Below are 25,057 nucleotides of genomic sequence, written 5' to 3' on the forward strand. Positions count from 1 at the left end.
AACATATCGTACATGCTCTCCAGAAGTTTCAACCCATTATTTTCATAAATAATGATGATACGGGGGTTTTTAAATCATGACGTCATCCTGGGACGTCGTCTGCGCGGCTGAGTTTGACAGTTCGTCTTTGCGTGTTTTTTTTTTATATATACATCGATTTTTTTCGTTTTTTTTTTTCTCGAATTTCGTACCTCTGGCAATGATGTAGCGTATCAGGGGAAGAGAGCTCAGTCAACCCGCAGTTTGGCGACACACGCCAGTACAGTCTTAGACCTCGTGAGAGTGAGACGCACGTGTTTTTGTTTACATTCGCCCACGTGTTTATTAGTGTTTTTTATAATTCCTCGTGAATTTTACATCATGCCAAGGAAAAGCATTGTAAAGAGGGGTACAAGGAAAGAAATTCTTTCAAAATTAGCGAGTGCTCGGAAGGAAAAACTGAAGAAAAAAACAATCGATTTCTTTGTCATCAGCTCTCGCATTGTCTGCGCGAGAGAGAGAGAGAGAGGAGCCTTCTACCACGTCGGAGCTTAGTAGAGAGAGAGAGAGAGAGGAGCCTTTTACATCGGGGCTTAGTCATTCATTTTCGCTGCCAGATGAAGGAGAATTGAGCGAGCCTAAGCCATCCACGTCACGGGATGTAAGCCAGGAATTGCTTTCAAGCCCTCAACCTTCACGCTACGTGAGTGAGGACTTGATTTCACCGCCAGTTCCTGATCATACAATTGGGATTAATATTAGTGATATCCCAGAATATGATGAGAAATACCTAATTTCAAAAACACAGCTAGAAGGAATGATGAAAGGCGTGACTTGTAGAAAGCGAAACTGTAGAAAGTCAGTCAGTGTACACGCAGAAAGGGACAGATGGGATACGACATTTAGAGTATCTTGTGATGGTTGCCATACGGACATTAGCTACCCCCCCCAAGGAGGCATGGGAGGGGAAGTGAATGTCATAAACTTGGTGAAGCAAATTTACAAGAAGTGTATCATTCTCTTACTACAGGTATAGGAAAAGCAGGCCTGAATAAAATGGGAGGATTTTTCTGCAAGCCTCTGACAGCGGGATCTTATGCCAGACATAGTTCTTATCTTTATAAAGAAATGGAAAAACATTACTGTGATATGCAGAAATATACGTATGATTATGTAAAGAAATTTTATATAGAAAATAAGTTGGCAATACCTGATGAAAATGGCGTAATAGATATAGATGTGTCTTTTGATGGAACTTGGTTATCAAGGGGCCATAAGTCACACGTAGGTGTAGGGTTCGTTATTGATGTGTTCACAGGAAAAGTACTCGATTGTGAAATTTTGTGTAATTATTGCAAAATATGTGACAAAGGAAATGAGGAAGGACAAGAAGAAGGAAATGAGCCAAATCATAAGTGCAATAAAAACTTTGAAGGAAAATCTGGTGCTATGGAAGCAGAAGAAGCAATTAGAATGTGGAAGAGATCATTGAATAATGGTTTCAGATATAAAACATTTGTTGGGGATGGGGACTCGAGTGCATACAATGCAGTATGTGAAATGAATGAAGGCCAAGGGCCATATGAAGGTGTGAAGGTAGAGAAGGAGGAGTGTATTTGTCATGCCCAAAAAAGAATGGGCCACAGGCTCCTAAAAATGAAATCAGAAGTGAGTGAATATATAACAACAAAAAGCGGAAAACAGATGAAAAGAAGTTTATTGTCAGGAAAAAACAAGTTGACCCAAGCCATTATAAATAATATTCAAGTATATTATGGTATGGCAATAAGAAATAATATAAACACAACAGTGGATCAGATGCGAAATGCTATTTGGGCTATCTATTATCACTTGACATCTGATGATGAACACCCAGTCCATCAAATGTGCCCTGCTGGGCCTGAATCATGGTGTTTTTACAATAGAGCTGTAGCCAAAAAAGAAAAGATACCATCACATGCAACAAGGAAAAATCATCTTGCAGGAATACCCTATGAGCTTCGCACACACATAAGAAGTGTTTTCAATAGTTTGGCTGACCCCAAATTATTGCAAAGATGCCTGCATGGCTGGACTCAAAATCCAAATGAATCTCTGCATTCTAGGCTTTGGATGAAGTGCCCCAAACAAAAGTTTTTTGGCATGCCTAGAGTAAAATTTGCATCAAGGTTAACAGTTTTGGAAAATAATTTTGGATACATGCAAAGTAACTTGATGGTAAAGTTATTTGGAAAAAGTCCTGATATAGACACTTCCCTCAAAATTTATGATACAGAAAGAGCAAGAAGTAGAGAGAGAATAAAAACAAGAACAAAGAAGACAGAGAAACAAGGAGAAGAATATAAAGCTGGAGCATTTTAGCTCTGCAAAACCCTGGCAACAATGAGGGAGGAGGCAGCTCCCGACACCCTTACACTAAGTGTATTAGTACACTTAGGGTATTAATACCCCTTTTAAGGGGGGGGGGGGACCAGGAGCCATGCTGTAGAAATCAACAATATCAACAATAAAAATAACAAGTAAGTTTCCATAATAATGTTTTTTTCATTTTTTTTATGAAAAATGCAGAAATTTACATGGCAAATCTTTAGGAGCTCATAACTCGAAAACATACTTATCCGCACTTAGGTACATTTTTCTCAGTTATTTATTGTTCAATTTTGAAGATAAAGATATCATTAAAAAGAAGATTAAAAATGCCACAATTCTGTCAGACAAAATTTTAATTTTCATTTTACTTTTTTTTCATGATTATTTTCCGTCTAGACGAGGAAAAAAAAATAAAAATTCATTAAAAAAAAAAAAAAAGGAAAATCAAAATTTTGTCTGACAGAATTGTTCGGTTGATAGAGTAGTTTTTATGGAAAAAGTTTCAATACAATTGGTATTATAGTAGTCGGGAAAAATGTACTTAAGTTTTTTTTATAAATCATGATTTTTGCTAATAAATCCAAAAGTTTTTGATCAAATGACTTGAAATTTTTATATGATGAAGGTATTATATGCCTAAAACATATATAGAAATGGTGTAATTTGGTTCATTAGAAAAAAAAAATGGCGGACATGGCGGACGGTCCCCTTAAACAACATTGCCAGAGATTAATATCTAGATCAGGAATAAGAAATTTAATAGACGCATGTTCTTGTCTAATGAATTAAAGAGAAAATTCAGCAGCTGAAGACCAGACGGAAATGATACTGGAAACAAAGCTGGTCACAGCTGGAATAAAACTTCTAGAATAATGTGTAGTATTGAGCCTCATGATGGAGAAGGCATGGCTATTAGAATTAACTGCCTACCTGGTGTTATGAACAGAATTGTACTGTCTGGGAAGATCTGAATGCAAAAGATGGTCAGAATTATGAAACATCTCATGCCACATGCATAACAAACTAAACGACATTGCCGGAGATTGATATCAAGATCAGGAATAAGAAATTTAATAAACGTATGCTCCTGTCTAATGAATTATTTTGAAATTCAGCAGCTGAAGACCAGACAGGGGAATGATACTGGAAACAATGTAGAATAAAAGAATTAAAATACTTCTTCAGAACATATATGGTCACCAAAATTAACCCAAGTAGACCAATTTTATTAACCAGTTGTGTTTACAAATTACGGAAAAGATAATTATCTGTTCCGTAGTTTGCAATTTAGCTTTCGTAAATGGCCTAGGACCATGTGATGCCCTTTTCACAATCTCCAATGCTGTTCAGAAATTCCTTGATTGTGGTCAGGAAGTTTGTATCATTGGCCTTGATTTTAGTGCTGCCTTTGACAATGTTAATCTTGAGGCTTTTGTTTTCATACTTAAAAATTTGGGAGTGGGTGGGTCATTTCTTGGTGGCATCATCGTTGAATTTTTAAGTAAAAGATCGTGAAGAGTTATGGCTGATGGGCACCCTAGTGAGTATAGGAATGTAATATCTGGGGTTCTTCAGCATAGTGTTCTTGGCCCATTAAATTTCATACTTACCCATGTCGTCCAATGGAGGAGCAGAAGTAGTAGAGGTCACTGGTTCTGGGGCTGGAACCGACGAAACGGACTCCGATTTGACGTCATCCTCTTCAGTCTCGGGAGCCAAGGTAGACTCCTCTTCTAGACCCTCCGCAAGAAAGTCTTTCTCGGTGTCCTCAGACACCTCCGACATCCTCTCATCTAGGTTATGCCCTTGATCGCTTCAGAGACATCCGTATCTACGGAAATCTGGACGCAAGGGATCTCAGGTTGAGGCTGTGGTATAACGGCATCCGCAGTTGCGTTAGGGAACAGATAGGCACGCATCCATTCATTTGAAAGGTAAGGCCCCGTGGCATTTTTCCGAAAGCCACGAACCCATCTGCGCAGCTTAGTCCGTGCTGCATCCCTTGACTCCGCTGTCTTGGGGTCATCAAAAGTCTCGGTAACCAAGGCTTTGCATACATTGCAGTCCTGGGGGTCCCAGTACTTTAGAGGTCCCTTGGAGATGGAGCAGAGAGAGTGCGCCCTGCACTCACTTAGCCGCAGAAGTCCTTGCTCCTCACGTTGAAAAAGACTCAGGCACTTAGGGTGGTCCTCCTGTAAAGAGAGGAAAACTAAATGAGTATGCGGTAGTTCATCTCACCTGATAAACTATATTAGTGTCATTAGTATTTTTGAATATTTATTGCATATAGCTTAGGATAGAAAAGCTAGAAAAGAATTAGGAAAGACACATACAGTACTTGTGTTTCCTGTCCAGCCAATTGCTGCAACCTCCCCCAAAATTAAAACCTTGAGTTTTCCTAATCAGGAAACTCAATGGAAGAATTCTAACCTGTAAGGATAGATAAGTGTAACTTAACACTGACTTTCCAAAGGTTTTAATAAATGAGGGTAAATTGTAACTGATCATCTATCAGTATGTGGAAAGAAATCTTTTCTTCCCATATATAATAGGTCTCAACAATAGACTGTGCATGAATACACAGGGTATGTTGGAAAAATAACTACTGTATAATTTATACTATAGTTTTCTGTTAGCAGTATGATATATACTGGCTACTGTATAGTCATAAACTGTGGTTTTAGTCGGCATGGTGCCGGCAAGGCTAGCACCTGGCGGCACAGTCCATGCGGTAGTGGCCGGCAGCATCAACCTGACAGGCACCTGCCAGCCAAGTTAACCCTGCCGGTGCACTAGTCCAGCCGGCGCCTTGCCGGATGGGGTAGTGGTCGGCAGCATCAACCCCGCCGGCACCTGTTGGCCAAGTCAGTTCTGCTAGCGGCTCACCGGCTGCCGAGGCGCTGGCTGGGGTTGTGGCCGGCAACATCAACCCGGTTGGCAACTGCCGGCCAAGTTAGTACCCGGCGGCACTAGCCGATAGAGAGAGAGAAAGCAAGGAGTGAAGGGTGCCTTATTGAATGTGTATTAACAGTAAATAAGGGTGTAAGTACTCAGTCTTACTGCCTTCTTCCAGAATGAGGGTTCAAATGGAAGGGGAGAATGTATCATTCAGGCTTCCACCCAAACACAAACCATTGCCGGTCTCTGCCGGCCACTGGTATGTGAATGGCATTCCAAGGGAGGACTGAAGAATTCTCTACAGTAAAGGGGCCTCCTGCCGGCAGCCGGCCCAGCCGGAACAGCCTTTCCTGGAGCCTTGCGTCCATAAGGGAAAGCTGAGCGACTAAGCCACTGCATGTAGGAGCCCCGGCTGGCCCCACAACCTGCTGGTAAGCTGTGAGATTGTAGGACGACGGCCAAAGGGTTCCGATGGCTAGGCGAGAGGGGGAGGGAAAAGGGTCCTGTATGAGGTGTGGAAGGAACCGGCAGGGTTGCCGGTCCTTCCACACCCTTAAGAAACACTGTTTCAGTATCGGCGCCATCTTAGGCGGCAAGAGAATATCTATTCTCCAGCCTAGGGTCTGCCAATATAGTTAAGGGGACGGCAGCAAACTTGCCGCCTCCTCTCAACAAGTGAGAAACAGAGTTCTAGTGCTGGCACCATCCTAGGCGGCAGAAGAATGTCTATTCTTCAGCCTAGGGTCTGCGAGCACAGGACTAGTCTACTAGACCGCAGGGAGAAGGTGGCGGCATCATACAATCACTTTAAGTGCGGCCTAGGGAGGTCTAGCGTTCTAGTCCGGCAGGGGAATGACTATTCACCCTGCCGGCCGGCTGCCGGCAAAAGACTATATATTCTGATGTTCTGACCAAAACCCAAAACCAGCTATCTGCGGCTAAGGGAAGAGACGGAAAACCCTAGCCTACTTATGCCTGAGTGTCTACTCAAGGCACGACCAACTAGGGTTGTAGCCTCAGGCTACGCTCAGAGGGAAGGAGGGATTACCCTTAAATCTCCACTGGAGACGAGTATCGATTTATATAATAATTCTAGGAGATATCTATCTTCGCCTGAATTGATAAAACGATACACGAGGGTAACCAGGGAATATGTATGGAAGTATACTAAAGCCACTAGGCTAGTATCCTAGTGGCGGGTGAGAATTGACTACCTTAATTGCTGAAACTCTCGTATACGATCTCAGAAGAGGAATATTTATATGCAATCAATGTATCTTTGCGTATAAATTGCCTAAATAGCTTCATTTAATTGTAATTACACTAGGAATGTCTCTATTATATCATGCATGAAAGTAAACTGAAACGCATAGGTTAGGAAGCCTAGCGCAAGCAAGGTTCGGTTACCTAAATCGCCGAAACTATCAAGAATACAATCGGCATAATATAATCAACTCCTAGCAATGAAGACTGAATAGCTACAAGATATTCATGCAAATAATACCGGGAAAGTCGTTCAGGCTAACTAAATAACTCTTGCGTAACGAACAACAGTGCCCATGAAGCCTCCGGTTCAGGCAAAAGCTCTCTCACTTAATTTAACCTAATTTCACTGTGAGGCAAGAGCTAAAATTTGTACAATGTGAAGATCAAATACTCAACTTTCCAGAGGCAGAAGAGGCTGGAGATTGCATGATAAATCCAAAAGCAAGTTTTTCTTGCGCAAATACAAACCTTCATCCTTGAGCACTCATTCTGATTTCAGTTGTCAGTGAGAACAGACTTTTCGCTAGAGTCAATTTTTTTTTTCGTGAAGCAGATTTGCACTGACTCACAGGGGTGCCCTTTTAGCTAGGGAAAGTTTTCTAATAGCTGATTGGTCGGAAGTATTTTTGTCCGAATACTTCCGAGCAATCGGCTATCAGGAAACTTTTCTGAGATAAAAGGGCATCCCTGTTAGTCGGTGCAAACATGCCTCGCTAACAAAAAATAGGCTATAGCTGGAATTTGGTTCATTGTGTTCTTTTGCTTTCTTTCCAGCGTGTTAGCGACTGATTGTTGGGGATGCCAATGGATATGCAAATTTGCTTTGGGTTGTTGGGACATTGCAGGACCTTCATGAGTTTGAAGGGGGAAGGACTTCACCTTTTGTGGCCTACCTGCAGACAATTCTCTCTTTGTGGTGAGTGTTGGGAGTGGTCACCCTCCCAGTGACTGCTGTATTTCAGGTGGAAGAATAGGTCCAAAATGGATTCTTTGCCTACCAAGTATAAGCCATCCCAACCTTTTCCTCTGACCACCCCTTTACACTTCCTGCCAACCCTCTCCTGTTGATTTCCTCTGGAAGTCGAAGAGAAGACAGTAGTGACCTTTAATTTTAGGCCAAGCCTTGAGGCCCGAAGACCTTCCAGTCTCCCGTAGAGGAGTGGGAAAGCTTAACTCCTTGGAAGGAGGCCTCGTCATCATCTGATTGACGGGCTGACAATATCCTGCGAGGAAGGGCTTCCCCTCTCGGAAGGAGATCTAATCATCATCTGATTGACAGGTTAATGATGCCCTGAGAGTTTTGTGGACCTCTATGAGTCTGCAAGGCCCACCTCCCAAGGGAGTTGTTATGGTACTGGCTTAAATGGAAGCACAGCAGTTTGTTACTGCTGCTGCTCTGAACACCTTCGATTTGTTATTTCAAGAGCAGAGAAGTCAATCCCTCCTTGTGCTCCTCCCTTCGAAGCCACCTGCCATCACATTAGTTTCGATATCCCCTTAAGACTAGAGATAAGCCTAATTTTAGCATGTTTCCTGCACTTGCTGCCTGCTTATGTTGGCGAGCAATGTCTCTCTCAACATGTGCACAACACATCAGGTCAAGCTAGCCTACCTGAGCACGTGCGTGGACTAACTGACCTGCCCCCACTGGACAATACCTCATCTCCTGAGAATGTAGAAGTTGCTCTTGCTGGTGCTATGCTCTTATCTCCTCACCCTATTTGTGGGCTACTGTGACACACCTCACAATTCTTGCCTTGCCCCACTGCTGCTTGCCACACCACAAGTAAGAAAGATGCACCCCTGTAGCGCATGCCTCTAAAGTGCAAGGTGATTTAGGTATCTCCTTAGTGAGAGACCTCACAATTAGATGCACCCCCCTGTAGCGCGCACTTTTAAGGTGTAAAGATGATTTGGGTGTCCCCTTAGGGTGAGACCTCACAACTACGAGAGCTAAAGTTTATGCCTTCAAGCCTGCGATCTACCCTGTAGATCTAAATATCCAACGGAGACATGTCCCAAGGTCAAGTCACTTCTCTAGGGAACCCTCATCTGCTAACACATCGTGGTTGTATGTAGATCTCCCAGGGTAGTGTTTTACGTCAATAACTAATCGTTATCTCCCGTTGAATTTGTCTTGCTCTCAGGCTTGCTCTTTCCTTGGAGTTTTGAGTTCCCAGTATTGGCTTGTCTTCAAAGTCAAAATATTGTTCTCTAGTCTTGGGTAGTGCCATAGCCTCTGTACCATAGTTTTCCACTGTCTTGGGTTAGAGTTCGCTTGCTTGAGGGCACACGAGCACGCTCTTTCTATCTTGTTTCTCTAATTTTTTTTTTTTTTTTTAAGTTTTTATAGTTTATATATGATGAATCTAATTTAATGTTTTTAATCATCTTGAAATGTTTTATTTTGATTGCTATTACAGTACTTCTCTTGCAGTTTATTTATTTCCTTGTTTCCTTTCCTCACTGCATTATTTTTCCCTGTTGGAACCTTTGGGCTTATAGCTTCATGCTTTTCCAACTAGGGTTGTGGATTAGAAAGTAATAATAATAGTAACAATAATAATAATATGATATATATATATTATATAATATATAATAATAATATCCTTTAGAACATAGGAGAGAGTGTAGGGTCCCGAGTCCTGGACACTTAAGAAGATGGGTGGTTAGCCCTTAAGTCTCTCTCCAGGTGGTTAGCCCTAAAGCTAAAGTCTCTCTCCCCATTCTCTGAGGGACTCGTGGTTTAGAGAAAGGATGGATCTTCTGTCCATTCTGAAGACGGCTGCCCCCCACGTCCCAGACAAGGATTCTCAAGCTTCCCGGGACTTCAGGACTCTGGATCCAAAGCTGATTTTAGAATGGATTCTGTGAGCAGACCCTCTCGTTCTCAATCTCCTCCCAGGAAAGAGGAGCATGAGAAGTACTTGTCTCTTGACTTCTCCCTACACTGGCTGGGTACGTGTCTGAGAGGAAAGATTTTGCCTCTGACCCAGACTCAAACATTTATGATCCTCATCCTAAGCCACCTGGACCAAAGGCCCCTGACACTGAGGAAGGTGAGTCCGGGTCCATGATTTTAAAGGTATTGGCCTGCGTGCTCCGAGTGAATAGTCCGAGATGCACATTTGCTCTCCTCCCAATAGAAGCAAATCAGCCATTGACAGACAGTCCCAGAAAAAGAGGACACCAGACCATTTCTAGTATGTCAATTGTAAATTCTGGCCTTGGAAGCCCAGACAAGATTGATGCCCAGGTTTATGCAAGAGAGGGTTCTCTAAGGGGAGGGAAATCCTCCAGTTTGATTTCTCAGGGCTTTTTCTCACCAGAGAAAGTATTATCTCACCCAAGAGCCTTTTCGCTTACCTTCATCCCCACAGTTTCCGCTATGACTCCAGACGTCACATCAGACAGTCTAGAATCACACAATTTCACCTTTACAGCAACAGAGGCCATGAATATGGAAAGTGATGCTCACCTTTCAGGACTTTTCGTGGATCGACTACTGGTCGGGCACAATGAGCTTTTTGGCTGACAATGAGTACTTATGGAATCTGACAACCAAAGGGGCTTCAAGAACGTTGTCATGACAGGGGCTAAAACAGTAGTTTTCTTACCTATCGGTCTGCCAACTAGTGGTTGAGCTGAGTCCATGAGCAGATTGGCCAGCAAGAGATCCTGAATTTCAGCAAAGTATCAGTTAAGGGTCTCCCTCTTTGTTCTTTCAGCTGCCTCCACTCCCAACTGCTTGAAATCATCACCTCAGGTTAGACAAGCAAACAACCCTCTTCCTACTCATTCCAACTCAAGGCGTGGGATTCAGCAACAACAGCCCATATAACAGATAGGGTCAAAAGCGCAGACGATGTGGGAGAGGAAAGCGAGCTCAGCGTTTCCGCTAGGGGTTACAGTCCTCCTATGAGGCCATGTGTGGGAGGATGCCTGCAGCTTCGATGAATGAGGTGGCGGTATCATGAGGTGAAACAGTGGATTTTAGACGGCATCGTCATTCCACTATGGATCGTTCTGTCAGAAGTCCAAGCCATGCTGGAGGTGGGCACTCTCCAAAAGGTTGTAAATGGGTCTTCAGGTTTCTTCAGTCTACTCTTTTTTTTTCTTTTTTTTTTTTTTTTGTACAAAAGACGTCTAGAGGCTGAAGACCAGTCATGGACCTCTCAGCCCTGAACAAGTTTGTTCTACAATCCTCTTTCTAGGTTGAGAATCCAAGCACAACCAGGCATGCAATCAAACAGTTAAACTTCAAGAGGACTATAAACTTAAATGAAATGATACTTTTAGATCCTAATCCATCCCGACTCCAAGAAATACCTCAGATTCATCCTAGCGAGCGGAATGCACCCATTCAAAGTCCTTTGTTTTCATTTCTCAACAGCTCGGGAAGTTTGCAACAAATAGTTTCTGCATGAGCACACACCAATGGCATTCATCTACTGTGTTACCCAGATCATTGGTTAGTCTTGGCAGATTCGGAAAACTAGCTTCTTTCCATTTGTAATGATTTGGGGGTGAATCGGGTATGTAGTTATGTTATAGGAAAACTCTTCCCATCTCCGTACAGTCTGGTAAACTATTGAGAGGTGGCTCTACCTTTCCTTTAATGGCACCATCTGGCAGCAGAGGTTTGACAAAAGTTGCTGGGACACCTAGCCTCCCTTGAATATCTCATTTCGAACGATCACAACCACTTGTGAGCCGGAGACGCTGGTCACAAGCAACAACACCCCTCAGCATTATTTCTGATAGGAGAGCATTCCAGACTTAATCTGATAAGGCTAAATGAGACGATCTTTTTAAAGGGTTTGCCTGTTCTGTTCTAACTTCCACCAGAACATTGTCTATTCACAGATCCGTTGAAGGAAGGGTGGGGAGCTCGCCTCCTACAACACAAAGTACTGACCTGAAATGATGCCAAGTCAACATATTGGAGCTTTGAGATGCTGTCCTCATGCTCCCAACACTTTTACCCTTTTTTGACTGGGCACTTAGTGGTGTTGGTGCAACGAGTGACAAAACCACTGTAGTAGCATGGATAAACAAACAAGGCAATACTGTATTGTGTCTGCCACTTTTCTGACTAGCAGTAGAAATCCATGAGTGGGTAGTGCTCGACTCAACCACTCTAACAGCCCACTTTATTCTAGGCAAAATGAACATCTTGATAATCAAACTGAGCAGGAGGATGCAGATTGTGGGGTCAGAATAGTCTTTGCATCTTTAGATAACAAACAAAGTCCTGACATTTTGAGGTTCGTTGACATTCCCTATTTGCAGCCTCATTAAATCGGAAGCTTCCAATATACAGTACTGCGCACTGGTACAAAACCCAAAAGCAGGGATCAAGGATGCCTTCCAGCATCCCAAGGACAACCTCAACATCTATGCTTTTCCACGATTCTGCCGTAGGAGGAGTGTCTTGAACCTTATTAATAAGGCAGTTGAATTGGTAGAACTTCAGAAATTCAAACTTGCAGCGAATGTATAGTATTTGTCTTGTTGAGAGATAAGTTTATATGACAAATCTATTTTTATGTTATTTCTGTTATTGAAATAGTTTATACTAATTATTAATTGTAATTTTGTTTCCTAATTTATTCTCTTTACTGGGTTATTTTTACTGCTAAGGTAACAGTAATAATAATTGTTATTCCTCACATTCCTTACGAAGGGGTGTTCTAACTAGGCAAACTCATTTATATATATGCCCCATTGTTAATATGCAGAGATTTGTAACTAGGCAAACCCATTGATTGATACAGTATATGCCTTCTTGTTACTACTGTTTCTATTCTGCACCCTTCATTGCAAAGGCCAAGGACTTGATGGTATTGCCAAACTGTCAATGCAGAAGCTGTAAAGACACTTAATTCTGCACCACTGACAAGGGTCTGAGTTAGTTTTGGTAGCCTAGGATAAGTACTCAACCAGTTGGAATAGGGACTTCCTGCCATTTAAGGATGAGTCTCCTGTGTAAAGGATGAATGTTTGTATTCGTACCGGAACAAATGTCAAATTTAGAGATAATTTTTATTTTTCCTGAAGAATGATCTTCCTAATCTGGTAGTTGAATCTGTAGAACTTCAGAAGTTTATGAATCAAATATCTGTTTTAATGTTTTTAAAATATTTTATTTTAATTTCATTACTTCTTATATAATTTATTTCCTTATTTCCCTTCCTTACTGGGTTATTTTCCCTGGCCTTATAGCATCTTGCTTTTCCAACTAGGATTGTAGCTTAGCTATTAATAATAATAATGCAAACCTGAGTCCTTTTCATACCTTCCCACCATCACCTACCTGTATGAAGTCCCAGCTGCAATCAGAGTGAGTGCTCAGTGAACAGGCAGTGGGGCGGGGCTTCCCACTCCCTGATGGTAAGTACTGACTAATTGTGTACACCTCATAAAAGTTCAATGGCTGTATACTCCAGCTTTACAGAAATCTGTCCTGATCTTGTATAGAAGACTTAGGTTTGTATAGTTAGGAAAAAATTAAAATTTTCTCTTAAATTTATCTTATTTGAAAATATTTGTACTGTATTGTCTTGGTTTCATGTAAACCAATTTAATATATCACCAGTTTGTCATTGTCACATTTTTTTCATTATTCTTAATATTTTCAAAAATTTCCTTGGCCTTATTGTGTTCTGCTGCATAATGTATTAACTGGTTTTCTGACTTGCCAGATCCTCATACCTTCTCATGTATCCAAACTACCTCAGTGTTAGTTTATAACCATTTTCTCTTTCGTTTATCTCATGCACATCTCTAATCCCTATTGGAATATCTTCGCAGTATAGTTATTCCATAGAATTTAACATTATTAGGTCATTCATTATCAGAATCTTTCTGTTTTCTATTTGAATTCACATGCACTTGTAGCATAGAGCATTACAAGCATTAAAATAACTATCACAGATCTTTGCTCTACTATACTCAATGTGGTGAAAAAAAAAGCCAATAAGGGAGGGCATAAGGTTTTAAATGTATTCTCCCATGGATGCATCATCTCTACAAATTTCTCATTTCTTCTAATAAGTACTTGTTAATGTTGTAGGTAACTGCCTTGGCTTGGCTATTAAAGTTGTCATATGTCAAGCTTGATGCAGGGGAATGGTCCATCTTGAGAGTGTAGCCTATTCAGAGTATTCTGTTAAGAATATTATATTAAACCATATGGCTGCTCAAAACATATTGGAGAAACTAAAATAGAGCCGAGAAGTTAGTCTGTTGCATATTGAAAAACTCCTAGTAACCCAACTTTCAGAGTTGGCATTTTTATCTTTTGAAATGCATTACATGATTCCTGGTGGCATTTTTACTTACATTTGACAAATCAAACTACACTCAAGAAATTATGTAGTTAATGTTCAAAATTTGTTTAAATAACTTAATGAAGTAAAAGATTGTAATTGACAAAGGTAAATAATGGTGACATTTCAGTAAAATCTTGAATTCTATCCTATATAATATACTTTCCTTATAGACTATATTTAGATGCATACTGTAGAATGGAGGTTTGATCATGCACTCAGCAATGACTGTGATAGCAGTGAGGGCTCTCACTCATACAGTAATGATTTGTAATGGCAGCAAGGGTTCTTGATACTCGAGGACTTCCATACAGTATTGGAAAAATAGGTGTTTGTTGGAATGTCAACCTGATCCCCGTTAATTTGAAGGCCTTTGTGTTGAATAAAGACTGCTCAAAATGATAGTTTGGGATGCTAATGTGGGAGTATTATTCTGCTTTTTAGGGATTTAACTTCATGCGGTGTAGTGTCATTTGTATTACCTGTTTAATGAGTGCTCATAATTTTATGGCACAGGTTCATTTCATATTTTTTCATTTATTTGCAGGGCTATTATCATCATAGTGATTACTCGTGAAGATGATCATAACTTGTGAGCTTGGGTTGCTGATATTTTCATAATCATAATTGAAGGATCCAAGCTGGAGTTCTGAAAACCTGATTTTAGTTTTTAATCGAATATCGCAGCCGTCTTCAGATCGTAACCCTTTGAATCCCATTGGGTGTATTCGACGTCTTGAGATTTCAAATTCCTTCAGGTCCATATGTGAGGTATTTTACAGTAATTTTTTTATTTTTTACTTTTTAAAAATTTGAGCTATGTAATAGCAGTGCAAAGGAAATGAATGTAAATGTTGAAAAATTTCTAAAATTTCTCGGCACCACTTGTTTTTGTTTAATGATGAGTTAAGATGCCCCCCCAGAAAGTGTATTTTTTTTTCATTTATTTGCAGGGCTATTATCATCATAGTGATTACTTGTGAAGATGATCATAACTCATGAGGTTGGGTTGCTGATATTTTCATTATCATAATTGAAGGAAGCAAGCTGGAGTTCTGCAAAACCTGATTTTAGTTTTTAATCGAATATTGCAGCCGTCTTCAGATCGTAACACTTTGAATCCCTTAGGGTGTATTCGACGTCTTGAGATTTCAAATTCCTTCAGGCCCATATGTAAGGTATTTTAGAGTAATTTTTTCCATATTTGACTTATTAAAAATTTCAACTATGTAATAGCAGTGCGAAGTAAATTAATATATGTTGAAAAATTGCTAAAATTTCTTGGCACCACTTGTTTTTGTTTAATGATGAGTTGAGATGCCCCTCAAAAAGGACCTGGGACTCTTGAAAATTAATTTCTGTGCAGAGGAACAGTATATTGGAAGGGTTAATATTCCTTTTGAATTAGTCAAAATGGCACTTGAAAATAAATGAGTGAAGCAGATAAAAACAGAAAATAGGATATTTATTAAACATTCATTTTATATAGATTTATGAAGTACAATTTAATATGAATGCTATAGTGGTCAAATCATTTATGAAAATGAACTAGGTTAAGTTTTCTTAAAGATTGAATTTTTTATATACAGTATACTACCTCAATTTACTAGTAACTGCACCAGAAAATCTACAGTATTGAGCATAAAAAATCAAATCTGATTATGAGCATTTTATAGGCTTGGGAGGAAAATGTTCACTTAATATGTGCAAGTTTTGTTGACAAAACAAGTAATAACAAGACTAGCACAAGTTGCGCTGAAAGTCTTGTGGTGCCCATTCATTGCCTACCCTGTGTTTAAATGATTATTTTTGATTGGCTAAAGCTTATTTCCCCCACATTGATGAGACCTAAATTCTCTCCAATTAGCACTCGGCAGTATTATCTGTACATAGTATCATGCGAGTGTTTTTAAAACTTTTTGTAGAGACATGGTTAGTGGGCTGCATTTGGTGTAGCACGTGGACTTCCCATGTATTTAGCGACCCAAGTCCTGTCTTCGCTGTTGACTAACTGAACCAGGGGTTCAGATAGGTAAGGGGATCCAACAAGCAAATAATAGATTCATGATGAGATTATGAAAATAAAGAAAGAAAGATTATATAATATTTAATTATTAAAGAAAATAACAAAACAAAACTTATTCATATACTACAGTAGTGTGAAAAAATATAAAAGTTCTAACTAACACTATTCAAGGATAAGGATTGTTTTGCTAATTAATTTGTAATACAATTATGTGAAGAACACGAATGAATGATTTGAAGTTATCTGGCATCTTTAAAAAGAACATAAACTATGCTTGATATTCATGAGAAATTAATCTTTTACTAAGTTTATAAATGAACTTGGTTTTATCTAGATAGGTTATAATGCATGTATTTGTTTACTTAGAGTTCGTATGTAGATTGTGCTTTCACAACGTCCTCTGGAACTTTATAGCAATGTCAATGTTACAAAAGGTGATAGAAAGAACAAAAAGTGGAGAACAAGAAAAAAGAACCAAGAAGAGAGGGAAACATGAATAAGAGTACAAAGCTGAAACCTGCTAACTAAAACACTGGCAACAATGAGAGATCGCTGGCAACTCGTAACATAGGAATAGTAAACTGAGGGTTCAAATGCCTCGTTTAGGGTGCTTTTATGTAGGAATAGGCTATAAAAGTTATAATAATGTTACCTTGATTTCTTTAAGAAAAGAAGCAAAAATATGTTGCAAATCTTTGGGAGCTCATAACTCAAAAACATAGGTATATTTTTCTCACTTATTTTGTTGTTTGATATTAGAGAGAAAGATGTCATTGAAAAGAAGAATAAAAATTCAACAATTCCGTTAAGCGGAATTTTGATTTTATTTTCACTTTCTTTTTCACGATTATTTTGCGTCTAGACGAGGAAAGAAAAATAAAAATTCGTAAAAAAAAAAAATGGGGGGGGAATCAAAATTCCGGTTGACAGAATTGTTCGGTTTATAAAGTAGTTTTTATGATATTAGATTTAATACAATAGGTGTTGTATAATTGGGGAAAAATGTACTTAATTTTTTTTTAATCATAATTTTTGCTAATAAATCAAATGACTTGAAATTTTTATTAGATTGCAAGAGGTTGTTGTTAATGGGCCATACAGTGAGCTTGTTTTATATGCAGATGATGCAGCTTTCAGCATTTCTATATTTCTTTAACTCGGCATGACTTGATAAAATTTCAGGCGTGATTAGAGAGCAAGTTTACTTTTGAGAAAAGCCTTACGATTGTCTTTTCTGCAATTGCACAAAAATTTGGCCTACTGGGGAAAAAGTCTGTTAAGGTTGTCATGGATCGATCTATTCTGAGTTGTTAATCTTTGGCACTGTTGTTCTATTAGTTTGCTATGAATGTGGCATAAGATTTTCATAATTCTGACAATCTTTCACATTCAGATATGCAGTTAATTCTAAAAGTCAGACCTGGTTGTGGAATGATCTTCCTAATTGGGTAGTTGAATCGATAGAACTTTAAAAAGTTCAAAATTGCAGCAAATGTTTTTATGTTGAACAGGCTGACAATAGTCTTTTTATATTTGAATTATTATTAAACGAGTGGTTGCTAAATGAGAAGTTAATTTAGATTATTGCTGTAAAAACCTGATCCCCATCAATATGAAGGGCTTTATATTTATGTTGAGTAAAGACTGCTCTAAAGGTTATATGAGTTGGGGGGTGGAACATTTTCTAATATACAATCTAGGAATTTCATTTACGTTATAGGGTTTTAATTTCATGCAGTGTCAATTGTCTTTTGCTATTTGCATGCAAGTGCCTATTTTTTATGGTATATAGTTTTTCCTTTTATTTCCAGGGTCACTATCATCATCAGAGATTTCATGTTTAGATTTTCAAAACTCATGACTATTGGTTGCTGATTTTTTTATTTTTTACACATTAACGAAGCCAAGCTGGAGTTTGGTACAACCTGATCAAGTTTTTGAATGGAATTCACAGCTGTCCTCTTCTCATAATGTTTATGACAATGATACCCTATTCGACGTCATTTCTACTTCCTTCAAGGCCATTATTAGGTAGGTATTTTACAGTAATTTTCTTTTTCAATATGATAAACTTTATATTACGTAGGATAACAATGCAAATTACTTGATAGTTTGTGCAGTATTTACTTATCATAATGAAACTTTAAAGTAAATGGGAGTGAAGCAGATAAAAAACAGAAAATAGGATATTATTTATTAAACTTTAATTTATAATATACATTGATGGATTTACAATGGATGAAAGTGATTAAAAATTTCATGAACAAAATAGTTTTTTTTATTTATATAGCTACTGTGTATCACAATTCAATATCAGGATGAGAGAACATCTATTTATTACATAGTATTTCATAGCTTTGCGAGCATAATTTTTCACACGTGGACAACTTTTCCACAGATCACCAATACAAAAAGTTTTTCTGCTACAATTGCATGAATTAATCTGTATTTTATCTCAAGTTCTTTAAGCAACGCCTATATATATAACCTGCTCCGCAAATATCAATATTGTAAAGGTGTAACCAGACTCCCCAGCTTACAGCTGTTCACTTTAATTTCAGCCATCAGATAGTGGAGATGTATGCTCCCGATCTGTTAGCATCGTTTATGACCTCACCTTGTCTTATGTGTAGGGCAGAAAGTTTTGCAGTAGTTCTCTGGCCTTCACTTGGCTATTAAAGGATCTCGTATTGGAAGATAAGCTTCAGCAGCATTTGCTCTCAAAGCCTGTTAAGTCTCCACAGTAGCAGCTGGCTGTAATATCTTAGAACAATGCAGAAGTAGTTTCCTTCTCCCATTCAACAGAGGACTTCTGCAGGGGCTATTTGCCCTTTTGGGTCAACCTTTACACCAGTCTTCCTCTTTGGAGGTATATTGTAGACAACTGCCTTCCAGATCCTTGCCATTTTATCCAGCAGAACCTCACCATCTTAATCAAGCAAAGCTTCTGAATCGCGCAATCCAGCACATTTTTAACAGTGTAAAATAATATTCACCGGTTGAGGTATTTCAAGTGCTAGCCACGCCACCATGCTCAGGCATTCTCCATCTGCAAGAGTGGGTAGAATAAATAAGAGCACCAAGTGTGTCTTAATTTTCTACAGTTGCTAGTTTATCCCCTGGTCTGCTTTAGCCAAGGTACTTAGTGAAGAAGTTGAGTAAGGAGACTAGGAATTCTGTGCTTCAACTTCAAAACTGAGTATCATTCCTCTGGAACTGTTGTAACTTTTCCAAGTACCCACCAACTTCTTCCTTGATTTGACAACTCGCCTGGTGCTGCAAATTGAAAAAGAAAAAGCAGGTTGTGTTGTTTCACAAAAGTAGCACCTACCCCCATTCAAGAAGCTTCTGGGGTGGACATTTCCATCAGGTAATGCCTAATAAACTCTCCAGGTCACCCCGAGATATATTTATCGATCATCAGCTTCCCCCTCCACCCTAATATTATTCTACCTTCAGGGATCGATCTATTCTGAGGTGTTAATCTTTGGCACTGTTGTTCTATTAGTTTGCTATGAATGTGGCATAAGATTTTCATAATTCTGACAATCTTCCACATTCAGATATGCAGTTAATTCTAAAAGTCAGACCTGGTTGTGGAATGATCTTCCTAATTGGGTAGTTGAATCAATAGAACTTTAAAAAATTCAAAATTGCAGCAAATGTTTTTATGTTGAACAGGCTGACAATCTTTTTATATTTGAATTATTATTAAACGAGGGTTGCTAAATGAGAAGTTAATTTAAATTATTGCTGTAAAAACCTGATCCCCATCAATATGAAGGGCTTTATATGTATGTTGAGTAAAGACTGCTCTGAAAGTTATATGTGAGTTTGGGGTGGAACATTTTTTAATATACAATCTAGGAATTTCATTTATGTTTCTAGGGTTTTAATTTCATGCCGTGTCAATTGTCTTTTGCTATTTGCATGCAAGTGCCTATTCTTTATGGTATATAGTTTTTCCTTTTATTTCCAGGGTCACTATCATCATCAGTGATTTCATGTGAAGATTATCAAAACTCACGACTATCGGTTGCTACACATTAAAGAAGCCAAGCTGGAGTTTGGTACAACCTGATCAAGTTTTTGAATGGAATTCACAGCTGTCCTCTTCACATAATATTAATGACACTGATACCCTAGGGATTTGACGTCATTTCAACTTCCTTCAAGGCCAACTTATTAGGTAGGTATTTTACTGTAATTTTCTTTTTCAATTACTTAAAATTCTTGGTGCCAATAGTTTTTGTTCAAGGAAAAGAGAATAGTTTGTACAGTATTTAGTTATCATAATGAACTTTAAAGTAAATGTGAGTGAAGCAGATAAAAAACAGAAAATAAATATTATTTATTAAACTTTAATTTATATATATTGATGGATTTACAATGGACACATGAAAGTGATCATAAATTTTATGAAAAAAATACTGTGGACTGTAATTTATTTTTATTTATATAGCTACTGTGTATCTCAATTCACTTTCAGAATGAGAAAACATCTATTACATAGCATTTCATAGCTTTGTGAGCATAATTTTTCACATGTGTACAACTTTTCCACAGATCATCAATACAAAAAAGTTTTCCTGCTACAATTACATGAATTAATCTGTATTTTTAGTATTTTTAATCTCAAGTTCTTTTAAGCAACGCCTATATATATATAACCTGTTCCGCAAATATCAATATTGTAAAGGTGTAACCAGACTTCCCAGCTTACAGCTGTTCACTTTAATTTCAGCCATCAGATAGTGGAGATATATGCTCCCGATCTGTTAGCATCGTTTATGACCTCACCTTGTCTTATGTGTAGGGCAGAAAGGTTTGCAGTAGTTCTCTGGCCTTCAATTGGCTATTAAAGGATCTTGTATTGGAAGATAAGCTTCAGCAGCATTTGCTCTCAAAGCCTGTTAAGTCTCCACAGTAGCAGCTGGCTGTTGATATCTTAAAACAATGCTGCAGAAGAAGTTTCCTTCTCCCATTCAATAGAGGGCTTCTGCAGGGGCTATTTGCCGTTTTGGGTCAACCTTCCAGATCCTTGCCATTTTATCCACCAGAACCTCACCATCTTAATCAAGCAAATCCAGCACATTTTTAACAAAGTGTAAAATAATATATTCACCGGTTGAGGTATTCCAAGTGCTAGCCTCGCCACCATATAGGCTCGGGTATTCTCCATCTGCAAGAGTAGGTAGAATAAATAAGAGCACCATGTGTGTCTAATTTTCTACAGTTGCTAGTTTATCCCCCTGGTCTGCTTTAGCCAAGGGACTTGGAGAAGAAGTTAAGTAAGGAGACTAGGAATTCTATCTGGTAATGCCTATAAAACTCTCCAGGTCACTCCGAGGTATATTTATCGGTTATCAGCTCCCCCTCCACCGTAATATTATTATACCTTCAGGCATCAGCAAAACGGTCTTGTCACACCTGCAAGAAGCAAGTCTTCCCCAGGATAGCACAGCTTTGACAGCACCTCCAGACATCTGAAACATTAAGAGCTGCTAATCTGAAGTGACTTTGCTTGAAGGCACAGTGTGGCAGCTGAAGGCATCATGATCACCTCATCTTCACCCTTTGGTTGGAGAAGCCTTCCAAGTTTGATCAAGCAGTTTTTCTCGATACTAGTGTGAGCAAGGAGTAACATTATCCCCTCCTAAGTTTTATAACGATTCTTGGATGGGCAGAGGTTAACTTAGTATATCCTTCAGAATGATCCTCTGATATCAACAGAGATAGTTTTATGGCTTCAGTGCCCAGAGCAATGGTATTAGCGGATGTGACACCTTTTGACTAAGCATATGAAAATATGTTCTATTATCTCTGCTAAGTTGGCATTGGAGGTATATTATTTCTGGAACATGCACAATACTTGTAGCTTGTAAGTTTATTCTAATGCGGTTACGAAGTTTAAAATGTTTCTCTTCCTTGAGAATCTGATCAATTGGAAACAGCTCAAGAATGACAAATTCATTTTGTGCCAAGTTCTGTCAAGGGGGAGATTAAATTGTCATCCGTTAGACCTCATTAGGGAGTATATTTTGTCTGTTGATGGCTTTTCCTGCAAGGCTTCTTGTCCCAGATTGATCAATCTCTTCAAATGTCACAATCTTATGAATTTTCATAAATTTAAGAGTACATGCAAGTACATGTCAACAATGTGTCTTTGTTAGACAATTCAGCCGTGCACATTTTTCTCAGCCTTTTTTCCTTCGGAGAGAAATTCATTCCTCACTCATCCTTCCTTCCTATTCCAATAGTAGGGATGAACATGGTGGGTGCAAAAAGGTGATCCTCAATTTCCTCCTCCATGATGCAACAACTGAAGTGAACTGTGTCTGACAGGAAATAAGGTCAGAAAAAAAATGCATCTCCAAATTAACCCAAGTGTAAAACCTTTTCCTTAGGCTTCTAGAAATTATTAGTTTCAGAACTCACAATTATGTACAAGTGTGGAAAAGCTCCATTTTTCCTACCATGTCTCTTAGGTCTGACTATGCAAGCAAGCTGTACCTTTAAAAAAATTTTCATCCTTTCTTAATTATGGGGAGGATCAATTTATATTGAGTTCAAGTTATTATTCTATTTTAAGGGGAAAAGCCTGTCACAATTTCAGTATCAAAATTTTTAGTTTTCTCATCTTATTGGAATTTATTTTGTGAATAAAAATTAGAATATATATTTTTTTTTTCTATTGTAAGGGGGAGGCCTGTCACAATTTCAGTATCAAAATTTTTAGTTTTCTCATCTTATTGAAATTTATTTGGTGAATAAAAATTTAATGTACCAGCATAATTTTGAGTTTAATAATAGTATTGTGAATTTCACATTTTATTCTTCATTCCTTAACTGAAATGGTTTTCTTTTCAGGAACTGTTTTCGACATGCACAGAATTAGTTTAATTGTTAACCAAAATAGCACAACTGTCCTCTGAATGGGTGGGAGTGAAACTTGAGGTCCTTGCAGGTGACACTAACTTTTCTGGTCGATCAGTTGAACCGTTTCCAGGATGCTATAAAATTGTAGGCTGCTACAAACTTAAGGCCCCAGTGTGGAGATGGAGATCATAGACATATAAACCTGGAGTGAAAGATAGATAGCAAGACAACTATTTAACTTGTATAAGAAAGATTGAATTAAATACATATTTTCTTGATAAACTTAGTGTTTATTGTCTCCTGTAAACATGTAATCATAAGAAGTTAAATTTACTTTTGTTTCCAAGTACATGGAAAATATAAGAACAGACATGGGGGGGGGGGGTAAACGCAAGGCCATTTTACACCAGACTTGAAAAATTCTTTTATTTTAACAATGAAAACTCACTTTCATCTTAATTCTACAACTAAGCTTATTGTATTCTCTAGATAAAATTAATTCATTAAGTAAAGCAGAATACACACAACTCATTAGATTGATAAAAAATGTGCAATAAGGGATAAGGGAAATTTTGACAAAACTAAATGTCTCAGGAATTGGCAATATGAACATCAGGTGAATAAAAAATTACAGGATCAACATTCAGAATTTATTGTACTTGAAAATTTTTTAAGAATTAAAGTATATGATAGTAAAAACTTGATTTTAAACATTTTACCCTCACTTCAATAAAAACATTACTGTACTTTACTTATAATGTTTGAATCCCCTCGGCAAAAGATATGCTATTTCAATAAACTAATTTGAAGTTGTATAAAATATCTAGCAGATATTTTCCCATCGTTTAAAAAAGTCTTTAAAAGCTTTATTTCCTGAGAGCTTTCTAGTACTTTATACTTTCAAATACCCGTGTGTAAAAAATATCAAGGGAAAATTTACACTAAACAATTTGCTTTGGAAAACAATTATTTTTTATTTCCTAATTTTGAAAATATTTATACCAGACATGGTTGCTTTCTAAATGAAATTATAAGACTATTAAAAGCCACTAATAAGATAAACTAACAAAACAATTTAAGCAATATTCAGATATTCAGGCTCAAAGTCAAAACCCACACACAAGGCATACTAGCAGCAGTGTTTCTGGCTTACCTGTTCACTTAGAAGTAATAAATTCACAATAATTCTCAATCAGATTTCCTTTAGTAGAGAACTTGCAACTCCATTTTGTACTTGACACTTTCAGAGAGTTAAAGTAGGCCAATTCACAGAACTGTGTGGTTCATATCAGAGCTCAAAGGGTCGACAGAGTCCTCTGCACTAGCAATAATCAGCTTGGTTGCCTCCTGCCAATTTATCTTGATGATCCGTCACTTGGAAACACGGGGAAAGCGGACCGTTTTCTTTATTTTGATTTCTAAAAGAACAAAATAATGCATTAATCATCATTGTCAGTGGTTTGTTCATTTTAAGAAAAAATTATTCAAGCATGTAGTCTATTCCTGGAATTAATTTCAACGTTCACATTCCCAATTCAGCTCCTAGAAAACAGATGTTTTATAGTTTTGAAAGTTCAAGAAATATGACCATCCCTAAGTTACTATCAGATATTAAAATCTGTTTAATCCCCCAGATATCAAACGTATTGTAAACATTTTTCAGATACCTGCCATGCATACACCTCATTGAGAAAGAGAAACTAATGACTGGCAATTATCCGGCATTATAACAACAATGGTTATTTTATGCTATTTGGAGTATGATTAATAAAGAATTCAAGATTAATTTATAAAAATATGAATCAATAACTTAATAAAATATTTAAGATTTTAAATCTTAAAAACTAGTAACAATGCCAGCATCCACTATGCACTTGAAAATGCCACTGGCATGATATAAATTCTTGGCGAGGATATAACTGTTATCCTCACCAAGAGATCCAAAGAAGAGTAATTCTCCAAGATCCCCCAGACTGGGACCACTAAATTAGTAAATGCCTAACAGTTAGGGAAACCAAGCAATCATCCCACAAGGGTTAGTACCAGCCAGTTATTAAGAATTATTGTTAAACAAATGTCCCCAATTTTTAGCCGACAGAGGAAACTTACCCACCTTCTTTTATTGTATTTCCATGTCGGTAAAGCATTTATCTCGTTAAAAAAAATTGTGCTAAATATCACCAAGAGATATTTTGATATAAGGCAAAGTCAATACATGGAAGTTTCCATCTCCCAGGAAGTAAATTGTCTGCCTCTTCCTTTCCTGCCACACCTACATGAACTGAAACCCAGCAGAACTTAACATCAA

General features: G+C 38.1%; 1 long non-coding RNA gene across 1 annotated transcript in view; it reads left to right on the forward strand.

Moving 5' to 3' along the window:
• Nucleotides 1-15,017, forward strand: part of LOC137625029 (uncharacterized) — a 38,920-nt gene extending 23,903 nt beyond the window's left edge. Inside the window, exons 2-3 of the long non-coding RNA XR_011040809.1 lie at nt 14,392-14,615; nt 14,798-15,017. This is a non-coding gene — a long non-coding RNA (uncharacterized lncRNA). The remainder of the gene's footprint in view (nt 1-14,391; nt 14,616-14,797) is intronic.
• Nucleotides 15,018-25,057: the final 10,040 nt, after the last annotated feature.

Source organism: Palaemon carinicauda, chromosome 31 (assembly GCF_036898095.1).
Source record: "Palaemon carinicauda isolate YSFRI2023 chromosome 31, ASM3689809v2, whole genome shotgun sequence".
In the NCBI taxonomy this organism is placed as follows: Eukaryota; Metazoa; Arthropoda; class Malacostraca; order Decapoda; family Palaemonidae; genus Palaemon; species Palaemon carinicauda.